This window comes from Bufo gargarizans, chromosome 3 (assembly GCF_014858855.1).
Source record: "Bufo gargarizans isolate SCDJY-AF-19 chromosome 3, ASM1485885v1, whole genome shotgun sequence".
Lineage (NCBI taxonomy): Eukaryota > Metazoa > Chordata > Amphibia > Anura > Bufonidae > Bufo > Bufo gargarizans.
In genome coordinates this window covers 94463100-94477890 of record NC_058082.1, presented here as the reverse complement: position 1 = coordinate 94477890, position 14791 = coordinate 94463100, and positions in this window count along the sequence as shown.

Here is a 14791-nt window from a genome sequence, read left to right as displayed (position 1 = left end):
ATTGGATCTGACAACCATGATTGGCGATCACGGATCCATATATTATGTGGTTCAGCTCCAGCCATTTATTCTCTGCCGCAAAACCCGAATGTCAATCTCCAGACTTCATTTTCACTTATGCACATGCAGTGTCCCAGGGGGTCAGTAGTGTATGCTGGGCTTTGTAGTGCAGATTACCCACTAACCTGGGATCCACTGTCGTCTTCAAATCGGGGCAAATACTGGAACAGGCAGGTGATTAAAAGTTCGTGACGCCAGTGTCAATTAAACGGTGACACGCCGTGTATGGTATTGTAGAAGAATGAAGCAAGCACAGGATAGCCAACAAAAACTGGAACTTTACTGAATATCAGTTATAATCATACATGGACGCAGTTGGAAGCGTCGTTCCTTAGAAGACAGTTGGTTTTACAGATGAATACAGGTGGTTCTTAGAAGTACAGAATGGCCGGTCTTAGCAATGTTCTTTACAGAGTGTTGATTACAGGAGATGCAGTACAGGCGGCTTGCACACTATTCCTGACTGGTCCTGACACATGTGACTTATCCTCCAAGGTCTAATGCCCTATAGCTGGCGTATCCTTGAAGCTGTCTTTATATAGTACCTCCTCTGTATCTTGAGTACCTCTTGCTTTATCTGATCGGCCTCTGTGGTATTCTGTGTCCTGGCTGGTGCTTATGATGTTTCCGCTACAATGGATGATGACTCAGGAGGGGAACCTTTTCCTTGGATCCGGAACCCGGTTACAGGGCTTACCACCCTCTCCTAGCCGGCAGGCTTCAGGCCTGCGCTCCTCTCACAGGCCCATAGCCTTGACTTTACTCAGACACAGGATCATCTCTGACTCCTCTTCCCACTGTCTGCCTGCTTACTACTCCCTGACTGGGCCTTATATAAACTAGGGCTCCCTAGCTCCCTCTAGTGACTCAGAGCTGGAATAACACCCTAGCCGGCCTGCACATGCACGTTTCACAGTAACAGGAAAATACATAGCAGTACATTGACAAGATGTTCTATACCAACCTCCCCATAAATACAGGGGGAACGACAATACCCAAGTGACCCTTCAGTAGTGACGGGGTATTACTCTCCCGTACACTACATACCCCGCTGCTTTAAGCTGAGTACGACCTCGTACTCCATCAGGGCCCGCCCAACTGGAATCATGACCTGAAATAGAGAAAGACACATGCATGCATACATATATGTCATTTACACTCTTATCAGACCCAATTGGCAAAGGTGAAGTGCGGTGACAAGGGGCGTCGTTCTCTTCTTCTCAGGATAGTGAGTGGAACGGGGGCGCTGACCTGGCACAGCGTGATGTTTAAAGAACCAGGATAGTCCATGACAAGAAATAAGTCCATAGTAATATCAACATCTCAGAGGCTTGCACATAGGAAGTCCATCTCTGGGCACATAGACGTGAATAAAAACCGGTTATTGAATACTGTCAGCAGCACATATATAAAATGACAATACAGGACTCTGACAATACCAGGGCCATGTTATCCTGGCAAGTCCTGCTTACCCTTTAAAATAGTGCTGACATAAAAATGTCTTTTCAACCTGAAATGGGGGTAAAAAGGGGAAAAACAGTGCAAAATAAGGCACAACTGGGATAATAGCAGCAAACCGGATGTCCCAAACATAACAAGGGCAGCTGGAAGCAGTGGTATACAGTGGCACCATTATTCAGTTAGAATGCCACCGGCCGTGTGTAACTGGCAGCAAGCTTGACCAGCTCTGCCAACCGGAGGGACAAAACGGCCATTAGAGAGACGGAAAGGAAGAAAGGCCTACTTACAGGCGAGTGTCATATTCTTCTTCTGATGACGAGTCAATGAACGGCACCTGTAGCAACTGTTCAGGCCTAGCCGGCCACATCTGGAAACCATCCCCTCTGACGATCTTTAGAGGGGGAGGCTTGTCCTTCATGGCCTCCATTTCAGCATCCGTCCTAGGAAACGGGAACCACCGCACGCCTCCTGCGCACCCAAGGTCCGCCACCCAATACACTCTCTTGCGTAGGGCCTCTAGGTCAGCTTTAGTGCAGGTCGTCGGGGGTACCGGAGGTTCAGTGACAGTGCTTGCTGGGGTTCCGGTGGCAGCCGCTGCTTGACGTCGGGCCTCCGCACATTCTTCCGCCCGCTGGCAGCTGTCCATCCGCTCCTTCTCTTCTTCCCGCCTCACCGCATCAGGAGGGGGATATCGTTCCTCTAGCCCCTGCAGCACGATGGGCTCCCAGAAGACATCGGGACTTAAGTACACCTGGCTATGCCGGTGGGTGGTTCGGGCCGATTCAACTTTCACTCCCTCTATCTCACCCGGATCTGTCTCTTCCTGCTTTAGGTCCCAGGTCTCAGCCGGCGCCTTCGGGCGAGTGACTGCCGTAGCGTATGGGCCTCGCAAGCTTTCGGCGGGGGTATACTCCACTATTTCTCCCATGGTCAGATTATGGAGATGCTCCGGGAGGTAGTGCCGCTTCACCGACCGCCTGTTCACATAAAAGTCCCGGCCAGTTCCCAGCTCCTGGATGAACCCGTATCCTTTTTCTTTGTCAAAGGACACCACGATCCCGCGGCGCCTTTCTAGCTGGGGCTTACCCGGAAAGGAGTCTCCTTGGATGGACTTGGCCATCTCCTCGAACCGCTTTTTCCGGCTGGTGTTCTTCTTTGCCACCGCGGCTCTCAATTCGGCCATGATAGTCGGCCATTCCGCGTGCCGGCGACGGATCGGTGGGGACTCAGGACGGGTGATGCTCAAGTCCATGGCCTGGGCCCAGGGGGTGGCCGTCCAGGCTAGAGGGTCCCATGGCCCCAACTCCGGAAAGTCCGGTGGAGTGGCGCCCCACTCACACGTGGTCTCGACTTCCAGCTCTTCAGCACACGCCATCTCTCTTCTCACTGGGTGCAGAGTCGACACTGACTCCTCCCACTCACTGGGCCGGTCTACCTCCATCTGAGGCCCGCCTCCCAGGCGTAACTCACCAAGGAACTCAGCCACGTCATCACTCCTCAAGGTGGGTGGCGCTCCAGGGCAATCTCCTCCTTCTTCTTGGGGGGTTTCGGCGCCAAATATTCGCGCCTCTGTGCATCGTGATGGCGCAGTAAAAAGCCTCATGGCGTCGGCGGCCATTTTAGATGTCCTGCTGCTTCAATTCACTGACAGCAAGCAGGATGATGAAAAGTCCAATAAAACACAGTCCATAAGTACGATTTTCTCTCTGGGGGTAGCGCAACACAGTACAGCGCCTCTGATTCCTCCCAGGCACAATTTTAATCCACCGGTTTAGAAATAAAGGTTACAGTCTTTGTAATACGGTGGTGGAATATTTAAAGCACACAGTTCACACTTCTCTGCACTTCAGAAGTATGCGTATCCTGTTCGTGACGCCAAAAAGAGCGATGCAGTGTCCCAGGGGGTCAGTAGTGTATGCTGGGCTTTGTAGTGCAGATTACCCACTAACCTGGGATCCACTGTCGTCTTCAATGGGGCAGATACTGGAACAGGCAGGTGATTAAAAGTTCGTGACGCCAGTGTCAATTAAACGGTGACACGCCGTGTATGGTATTGTAGAAGAATGAAGCAAGCACAGGATAGCCAACCAAAAACTGGAACTTTACTGAATATCAGTTATAATCATACATGGACGCAGTTGGAAGCGTCGTTCCTTAGAAGACAGTTGGTTTTACAGATGAATACAGGTGGTTCTTAGAAGTACAGAATGGCCGGTCTTAGCAATGTTCTTTACAGAGTGTTAATTGCAGGAGATGCAGTACAGGCGGCTTGCACACTATTCCTGACTGGTCCTGACACATGTGACTTATCCTCCAAGGTCTAATGCCCTATAGCTGGCGTATCCTTGAAGCTGTCTTTATCTAGTACCTCCTCTGTTATCTTGAGTACCTCTTGCTTTATCTGATCGGCCTCTGTGGTATTCTGTGTCCTGGCTGGTGCTTATGCTGTTTCCGCTACAATGGATGATGACTCAGGAGGGGAACCTTTTCCTTGGATCCGGAACCCGGTTACAGGGCCTTTACCACCCTCTCCTAGCCGGCAGGCTTCAGGCCTGCGCTCCTCTCACAGGCCCATAGCCTTGACTTTACTCAGACACAGGATCATCTCTGACTCCTCTTCCCACTGTCTGACTGCTTACTACTCCCTGACTGGGCCTTATATAAACTAGGGCTCCCTAGCTCCCTCTAGTGACTCAGAGCTGGAATAACACCCTAGCCGGCCTGCACATGCACGTTTCACAGTAACAGGAAAATATATAGCAGTATATTGACAAGATGTTCTATACCAACCTCCCCATAAATACAGGGGGAACGACAATACCCAAGTGACCCTTCAGTAGTGACGGGGTATTACTCTCCCGTACACTACACACATTCTTATATAGAAAGTTTTGGCTACTGGAAGGAATCTGTTCTGTCTGCTGGCAAAAGAAACCCTTCGTCACAAACCCACAGCAGGTCGCGAGCGAGCAGCGTGTCCATAATAAAAACCTACTGCCGCTTATCTCCCCCACAGATGACAGACTTCCCTCTTCTTCTCATCCTGGGTTCCTGATTATTCTTTATATGTGACAACCGGTCTGTGCAGTCTGGTGGCGCACTGGAATATATCGCATGTTTCGTGACCCTGCGGCACGTCACACACATTGCACCATTTTTGCTGCAAAATTATAATTTTTATTAAATTATGGATTAAGAATAGATGGGTCTGAAGAAATAGCGGAATCAGAGTAAGGACATAATGCAGCCCATGTGGTTTCCTCTGTGCTGAGGCTGCCTTACTGTGACTTTGTAGCGGACAGGTTTAGGGTAGCCTCAGCCCTATGATGGGTCTCCCGCACACCGCCGAGGCGTCACCACGTGTTGCTGCTCTCTGGAAGGTATGGGAATATAAGTCTAGAGAGTCGGGGTCTGCAGTAAACCAGAGTGCTTCTTTACTGGAGGGATTCAGGTGTAAAACAATACAGGCGAGGCGTAGGGCTAGCTTCTCCAGTCTCCTCCTCAAGAAGAAGGGTTTGATGCTGAGGAAAGCCCTGAGCTAGCTGTCCCTCTCTCTCTCTCAGAATGTGGGTACCCTGGCCAAAGGCTGGAGGCCCACGGTCTGTAGCTCAGTAGTCCAGGTGGTTCCTTGGTCACAGGGCAGGTGACCCATGGTCTGTGGCTCAGCGTCCCCATCTCAGCCTCTTCTTCTGGTCACTCATGGCAAAGTCTCCTCTCCAAGCACTGGTCCCTAACTGCAGAACACTAGGGGCTCTGACTTCTCTCCTTATATACAGTTTCTAGCTGGGAACCTTCTAGAGGGAGGAGTGGAGTGGAGAAACTCAGCACACGCAGATACAATGTTACACTTTCCATCTCTGATAAAAACAAGTTTCCAGACATAACAGAGCTAAACCAGACATTCACAAGGTCAGTCTGTCTGGTTTTGGTGGTAAACAATGTCTGGCTTTTTCCTTCCAAAACATGCTCTTCTTCAAACTCTAGCTGTGGAAAATTACCAGCTTCTCATTCAAAGTGCCAAAAGTCTCTCAGTGTTCATTAACCTTTTCTACAGAGCCTTGCAAATACAGTGCAAATGATCAGGATATATATCACAATAGACATATAAAATTGAAATAATGCAGAGTTGCTGACTTTCATAGGGGGAACGGGGTAAATGTTCAGACTTCACTATACCCCTGCTCCAGGGCACTACAACATCTCTTCCCTTCAGATCTTGCCTTCTCTTCTTTTTTAGTGATGTCCCGAACTATTCGCCGGCAAACAGTTCACAGCGAACATGACTTGTTCGCGTTTGCCGCGGCGGGCGAACATATGCGATGTTCGGTCCGCCCCCTATTCGTCATCATTGAGTAAACTTTGACCCTGTACCTCACAGTCAGCAGACACATTCCAGCCAATCAGCAGCAGACCCTCCCTCCCAGACCCTCCCACCTCCAGGACAGCATCCATTTTAGATTCATTCGGAAGCTGCATTCACAGTGAGAGGAGGGACAGTGCTGCTGCTGCTGCTGATTTAGTAGGGAAAGCGTTAGCTAGGGCAGTGTTCTGTGTCCACAGACTCATCTGCTGTAAGGACAGCGTCCAGACTGCACCCCAAAAAGCCCTTTTCAGGGCTGGTACATGTTTTTATATATATATATTGCAGTTGCCTGCCCGTGTGTGAGAGGCTGCAGGCTCACAGACTGTACTGTGTGCACACCACTCATATTGGGTGGCACAGTACCTTGCAGATAAAAAAAAAGTTTTATTTTTATTTTATTTTTATATAATCGCAGTTGCCAGACAGAGAGAGGCTGCAGGCTCACAGACAGCACTGTGTGCACACCATTCATACAGGGTGTCACAATACCTTGCAGATAAAACTAAAGTCAATTTATTATTTCTCTGTAATAAATATAATCGCAGTTGCAAGCCAGTGAGTGTCTGGCCCACAGACTGTACTGTGGCCACTGGCCAGGCCACCACTCATACCGTTACAGGGTGTCACTCCCAACCTTGTGCAAATGGACTGTTTGCGGTGCATTAAAAGGGGAGTTTGGTCTGTCAATGTCTGTGAAGCGGCGTAACCCTTACACTACCTGATCGATACAACATCATACCTGATCGTATACACACATTGGATGTTTTAAAACACTATGTTAAATTTTTTTTAGGATTGTTAGGTGATTTATGCCCTTTATGGATTAAAACCCAACTCTGCGTCAACTATGTAATTTTCCATGGGAGTTTTGCCATGGATCCCCCTCCGGCATGCCACAGTCCAGGTGTTAGTCCCCTTGAAACAACTTTTCCATCACTATGTGGCTAGAAAGAGTCCCTGTGGGTTTTAAAATTCGCCTGCCTATTGAAGTCAATGGCGGTTCGCCCGTTCGCGAACATTTGAGGAAATTCGCGTTCGCCGTTCGCGAACTGAAAATTTTATGTTCGCGACATCGCTATTCTTTTTCTACCCTGATTCTCCCCCCGCCCTTACTTAATTCTAACCTGGGTTCTTTCCTGTTTCTACACAGTCTGTGTGACATCTCCTCCCCTGCAGATTCCTCCCCGGATTCTGTATCTTTTTCTACACTGATGCTCCATGTTCTGTACATGATCTTTCCCCCTCCAATGCAGATTCTGCCCTTTATATTCCGTCATCTTTTTCTACACTGACGCTCCTTGTATGTTATCTCCTCTCTTATAGATTCAGCCTAAGATTCTCTTCTCTCTTTTCACTGATTTTGCTTGTGTAATCTCTCTCCTCCCTTGCAGATTCAGCTCTGGATTCTCATCTCTTTCTCTACACTGATGCTCCTTCTTTATAATCTCTCGCCCTCAACTGCAAACTCTGCCCTGGGTTCTGTCCACTGATGCAGCCTGTGTGTGATCACCCCCTTCCTCTCCTGCAGACTCTGCCCTGGGTTCTGTCCACTGATGCAGCCTGGATGTGATCACCCCCTTCCTCTCCTGCAGACTCTGCCCTGGGTTCTCCCCACTGATGCAGCCTGTATGTGATCACCCCCTTCCTCTCCTGCAGACTCTGCCCTGGGTTCTCCCCACTGATGCAGCCTGTATGTGATCACCCCCTTCCTCTCCTGCAGACTCTGCCCTGGGTTCTCCCCACTGATGCAGCCTGGATGTGATCACCCCCTTCCTCTCCTGCAGACTCTGCCCTGGGTTCTCTCCACTGATGCAGCCTGTGTGTGATCACCCCCATCCTCTCCTGCAGACTCTGCCCTGGGTTCTCCCCACTGATGCAGCCTGGATGTGATCACCCCCTTCCTCTCCTGCAGACTCTGCCCTGGGTTCTCTCCACTGATGCAGCCTGGATGTGATCACCCCCTTCCTCTCCTGCAGACTCTGCCCTGGGTTCTCTCCACTGATGCAGCCTGTGTGTGATCACCCCCTTCCTCTCCTGCAGACTCTGCCCTGGGTTCTCTCCACTGATGCAGCCTGTGTGTGATCACCCCCATCCTCTCCTGCAGACTCTGCCCTGGGTTCTCCCCACTGATGCAGCCTGGATGTGATCACCCCCTTCCTCTCCTGCAGACTCTGCCCTGGGTTCTCCCCACTGATGCAGCCTGGATGTGATCACCCCCTTCCTCTCCTGCAGACTCTGCCCCGGGTTCTCCCCACTGATGCAGCCTGTGTGTGATCACCCCCTTCCTCTCCTGCAGACTCTGCCCTGGGTTCTCCCCACTGATGCAGCCTGTGTGTGATCACCCCCTTCCTCTCCTGCAGACTCTGCCCTGGGTTCTCCCCACTGATGCAGCCTGTGTGTGATCACCCCCTTCCTCTCCTGCAGACTCTGCCCCGGGTTCTCCCCACTGATGCAGCCTGTGTGTGATCACCCCCTTCCTCTCCTGCAGACTCTGCCCTGGGTTCTCTCCACTGATGCAGCCTGTATGTGATCACCCCCATCCTCTCCTGCAGACTCTGCCCTGGGTTCTCTCCACTGATGCAGCCTGTGTGTGATCACCCCCTTCCTCTCCTGCAGACTCTGCCCTGGGTTCTCCCCACTGATGCAGCCTGTGTGTGATCACCCCCTTCCTCTCCTGCAGACTCTGCCCTGGGTTCTCTCCACTGATGCAGCCTGGGTGTGATCACCCCCTTCCTCTCCTGCAGACTCTGCCCCGGGTTCTCCCCACTGATGCAGCCTGTGTGTGATCACCCCCATCCTCTCCTGCAGACTCTGCCCTGGGTTCTCTCCTCTGTTACCCTACAGACTGTAGATAATATTTCCTTATCTAAAATAGTTTATTCTTCTGTGTCAGAGTCTCTTCCCATTTCTGACACTGTTAGGGCTCATGGATCCGAATGTGTGTGGCCCGTGGTCGTATTGTGGTTCTGCAATCAGCGGGTCCGCAATATACAGGCACTGGCCGTGGAAGCTCCATATCACAGATTCGGACCCATTCACTTAAAAGGGTCCGCAATCCGCAAGATACAGAGCGGAAGCCCAGGGAAGTACTATGGAGCGTTTGATGTTTTGCGGTGCCGACTGAATCTTGCGGATCGCATACACAAATGGTGGGCACATGGCCGATGCCCTGCATTGCGGACCGCCGGTTTTGACAGCAGAACTCTTTTGGTTCCCTCTCCAGTTTTGTGCTAGTGACTGATCCCCCAAGGCCACGCCATGTGCCGCCCACATAGTTATCACCCACAAGTTCCATCAGATTTCCTTCTGTTCCCTGTATTAGTGATTGGACAGGATCTTGGAATCGCTCCACGTCAATCCCCATATTTCACATTTTGTAAAGCGATACGTGCGGTTTTATATGACGCTTCGCCGCCTGGACTGCGTTACATCGCACATCTAATGATAATTAGTGGTACGGCCGTCACGTCCACGTCCGCTATGTTAACACACGATCATGTGCCTGCGGCTTCAGAACGGCATTAATCACTTCATGTGATGAAATCAAATATTATTTCCTCCTGTCTGGACGCTGAAAAGGGGAAATCGCAGCGCGGAAAAAACGCTCAGCTGAGACGGAAGGGTCCGAGGTGCGGAATTCCTCAGTTTACCACAGGCCCCGGCAAACCACTAATGTGTTCTGCAGGATAGAGATGGAAAACGAACAAACTGTAACCATTCAGAGACCTTCTATAAAAGTATCATACACAACGTAACAGGATAATGTATGTACACAGTGACTGCACCAGCAGAATAGTGAGTGCAGCTCTGGAGTGTAATACAGGATGTAACTCAGGATCAGTACAGGATAAGTAATGTATGTACACAGTGACTGCACCAGCAGAATAGTGAGTGCAGCTCTGGAGTATAATACAGGATGTAACTCAGGATCAGTACAGGATAAGTAATGTATGTATACAGTGACTGCACCAGCAGAATAGTGAGTGCAGCTCTGGAGTATAATACAGGATGTAACTCAGGTTCAGTACAGGATAAGTAATGTATGTACACAGTGACTGCACCAGCAGAATAGTGAGTGCAGCTCTGGGGTATAATACAGGATGTAACTCAGGATCAGTACAGGATAAGTAATGTATGCACACAGTGACTGCACCAGCAGAATAGTGAGTGCAGCTCTGGAGTATAATACAGGATGTAACTCAGGATCAGTACAGGAATAATGTATGTATACAGTGACTGCACCAGCAGAATAGTGAGTGCAGCTCTGGAGTATAATACAGGATGTAACTGAGGATCAGTACAGGATAAGTAATGTATGTACACAGTGACTGCACCAGCAGAATAGTGAGTGCAGCTCTGGAGTATAATACAGGATGTAACTGAGGATCAGTACAGGATAAGTAATGTATGCACACAGTGACTGCACCAGCAGAATAGTGAGTGCAGCTCTGGGGTATAATACAGGATGTAACTCAGGATCAGTACAGGATAAGTAATGTATGTACACAGTGACTGCACCAGCAGAATAGTGAGTGCAGCTCTGGAGTATAATGCAGGATGTAACTTATTGATTTTCCTAGTCTACGACGTAAAGTCATAGTTTTATTAAAGACACGGAGGCTCATATTGCTTTCTCCTTCTTTACTTTCCACCAATAGCAGCAAAGAAGAAATTTACATAATCATAACAATAAAGGATCCTCCCCTCTCAGATCCTATAATAAGCAGTGTCCTCTTAGTAACTTCCTCTTTCTTTGGAACCGCAACACCAACTTCATAACCGGAACTGGAACCGAAACCGGAAACTGGAACCGGACCCGAGAATGATAAACGACCGGACCATCACGCCGTAGAACACAAGCCAACCTGGCTAACACCTCCGTAAACCGGGAACAACGTAGAAGTCCATACGTCGTGGAACCTTCAACCTGCTCCAAGCGAACTCCACAACGAAGCCAACCGGGCTAACACTCCTGAGGAGAAAACAGAAGGACGTAGATCCCACACGTCAGCGGACGCTCAACCTAGAAAAAACAAAGAATATGGCAAGCGTAAATAACAGACCAGACCACAAGGCGGCAGTCCGACAACGGCAGAAGAAAACCGTCAAGAGACCAATAAACATATCTGACAATAAGCACATTATCATGAATAATAAGCATGTCAACAATAATAATAATAATGGCATTAATAATAATGGCAATAAATAAGAGCAGATCACCCCTCCTCCGAAAATAGAGAAACAAACCTGGGCGGGCAACACAGGGCGGGCAATACTCGCCTCCGTGTCTTTAATAAAACTATGACTTTACGTCGTAGACTAGGAAAATCAATAAGTTTTACATCAAGACACGGAGGCTCCTATTGCTAGTTCAAAGCTGCGCAATTACGGAAGCGAACAAATGAGGAGGAGGGCGAAAATAATACTCCCTGAAGGTCGTAACCCTAGACCAGTCCGCCAGACGCAAGATATCCTCCATACGAGCTCCCGAAATAGCCAAGGAGGTGGCAGATGCGCCTCTGGCCGAATGCGCCGTAAAAACAGAAGTATCGATCCCCGCAAGGGACATAATCCACTTCATCCAACGAGCCAACGTCGGACTAGAGACCGGACCAAAGGGATGACGAAAAGAGAGGAAAAGCTGCGGGACCGCAGGAGAGCGGTAGGCCCTAGTCCTAGATTCGTATTCCCGTAAACAAGCCACGGGACAAAGAGCCGGAGAGGACGGGAAACAAGGATAAGACACTTCCCTGATATGGGTCTTGGTGCGTCTCGAAATATTAAAGGAGACCCCTCAGGCGTGAAGGACCCTGGCGTCGTGATCCAACGCCCGCACATCCGAAACCCGCTTACAAGAAATCAGACAGAAGAGCACCAGCAACTTAGCAGACAGCTGACGCAAAGAAAGGTCCGAATTGTCGGGCCAAGCCGCCAAGAATGACAAGACCAAAGAGACGTCCCAAGTGGTAGTAAACCTGGGGCGCGGAGGGCGAGTAAGGCGAGAGCCACGCAGGAGGCGGCAAACCAAAGGGTGCTGGCCCGCAGGGGCACCATCGAACCCCTGGTGAGTAGAGGAAATGGCCGAACGAAAAAGATTGATCGTCCTGTAAGCCTTACCGGCCTCAAACAAAGAGGTAAGAAATTGCAAAAGATCACTCACAGGTGCCGAAATGGGATCCAAGTCCCGTGCCATGCACCAACCAGACCAAGATCCCCAAGCTGCCCGATAAGATTTTCTGGTGCCGGGAGCCCATGCATTGTCCAGGAGTCGTCTAGCTGAGTCCGAAATGCCCTCGACTTCTCCAGGGATCCGGAGACCCGACACGCCAGCAGCTGAAGAGTCCCGTCCAGAAGAAGGGGGTGGCACAACCCTCCGGGGTCGCAAAGAAGATCTGCGAAGTCCGGGAGAAGAAACGGAACGTCCACCAGGAGCTCCAAGAGAGACGGGAACCAACTCTGAGTCCCCCAAAAGGGGACCACCACTACCAATTCGGCCATCTGGCGGCGAACCTGCAGAAGCATCCTTGGAATCATCGCGAACGGGGGAAACGCATACAGAAGTGATCTCGACCAATCCTGCAGAAAGGCATCCACCGCTTCCGCCCCCGGATCCGGGCGCCAGCTGAAGAAGCGAGGGAGCTGGGCGTTGAGCCTCGAAGCAAAAAGGTCCACTGCAAAGGGGCCCCAGACGTCTGAGATCGCGGAGAATATCCTCGGGGCCAACCTCCAATCGCTGCCGTCCGTGAAACAACGTGAACTCCGATCCGCACGAGTGTTGTGGAGACCGGGAAGGTATTCTGCCTGGACCACAATGTCCCTGGCGAGGCAGTAGGACCAAAATTCCTTCGCAAGACGAGCCAGCGTCGCCGACCGAGTACCGCCCAATCGGTTGACGTAGCGGACTGCCGAAACGTTGTCCATACGCAAAAGAATGCAAGCATGAGCCATCCCATTGGTAAAACTCCGAATGGCGAAGGACCCCGCCAACAGTTCCAATGCGTTGATGTGCAATTTCGATTCCTCCGATGTCCAGCGACCGCCCGTGGAGACGCCCTTGCAGTGGGCGCCCCAGCCCTGCAGGCTCGCATCCGACTCCACCGTGAACTCCGGCTGGAGGCCGAAGATCGCCTTGCCATTCCACGCCTCCAAGTTGGTGATCCACCAATGAAGCTCCTCCCTGGCTTCCGAATCCAGCGTCACTGTGTCCGCAAAGGCCGCACCGGAGCGGAGGTGCGCAATCTTGAGTCGCTGAAGGGCACGATAGTGCAACGGGGCCGGAAACACCGCCTGGATGGAAGAGGCCAGCAGGCCGATGATGCGGGCAAGGTGGCGTAAGGTTAACTGAGGGGACGACGAGGGCGTGCCTCAATTCCTTCCGAATGGCCCGCAGCTTGGCTGAAGGGAGGCTGAGGGACTCGGACACAGAGTCCACCGTGAACCCCAGAAAATCCATCCTCTGCAGAGGGGTCAAGCACGACTTCTCCTGATTCAGAAGAAAACCGAGGCGTGACAGCAGCTCCGATGTCCAGCGTAGATGGTCCAGCAAGGTCGACCTGGAATGATGCATGATAAGGATGTCGTCCAGATATATGATCAGACGAACACCCCGACTGCGGAGCCAGGCCATGGCTGGTCGCATTAGTTTGGTGAAGCACCAGGGAGCCGAGGAGAGACCGAATGGGAGGCAAGTGAAGCGCCACGTACTCTCCCCCCCATAGAAAGCAGAGAAGGTCTCTGGACAAAGGATCGATGGGAACCGTCAGGTAAGCGTCCTTTAGGTCCAATTTCACCATCCAATCCCTGGGAAGGAGCAGGTCCCTGAGAAGGTGAATCCCCTCCATCTTGAAGTGGCGATAGCGCACTATGGAGTTCAGTGACCGAAGATTTATCACTGGGCGCATCTGTCCGCCCTTCTTTTGGACCAGAAAGATATTGCTGACGACTCTCCCCGGGGACGGAGGAGCCCGTTCCACCGCACCCTTTTGTAAAAGCGACCTCAGTTCTAAATCCACCAGGGATCGATCCGGCCTGGAAAGCAGAAAAGGGGAGGGAGGGGGGAGACGGAAAGGGGAGTCTACTAGTTCGATCCGGAAACCCCTGACGGTGGATAATATCCACGGGTCTGAAGTGATCTCCGCCCAGGCATGGAAAAAATGTCGGAGTCTGCCCCCTATGTAAAGGGGAAAAGAAACCCCCGCTAGGGGGAAACTCACCGAAAGGACGTCTTGCGTTGGGGTTCCCACGGAAGGACCTGGAACGCCAATTGCCGCCTCTGGCCGGGAAGAAAGTCGAGGAGCCCCTCTGATCCTGGAAAGGAGGTCTTTGGTGAAAGGAGCCTCGGCCCGCGCCACGCGCGTGGAAGGTAGATCGGCCGGACAGGCGGCCCCTGGTACTGCCGGCCCTGCTGGAGACCCGTCCCTGAAACACTCGGCGCATAGAGGACTGGGCCTTGTCTAGTGCAGTGAATGCGCCCACATAACGGCCGAGATCCTTAATAAAGGAGTCGCCGAATAGCAGCCCTTGTGCTTCCTTGCCTGCCTCGGTCAGGGCAAGATTGGCCAGCTTAGGGTCAATCTTAAAGAGAATGGCCTTGCGCCGTTCAATAGATAGGGACGTGTTGGCATTGCCAGCGACACAAATCGCTCTTTGAGCCCAACCCCGAAGCTCCTCGGGATCAATACTGGAGCCATCCGCTCTGGCAGATTCTGCCAATTCTAGCAACTTTGTGAGGGGCCCAAACACGTCCAGGAGCTTGTCTTGGCAGCTCCTCAAGGCGGAGTCCAACCCCTTGCGTGGGTTCCAGCCCGTTTTGGCCAAAAACTGGGTCATCTTAGGGTCGACCACAGGTGTATCGCAGACCTTGCTAGGGACCAAGGGCCTAGGGCATTCAGCGCGAAGCTTATTGCG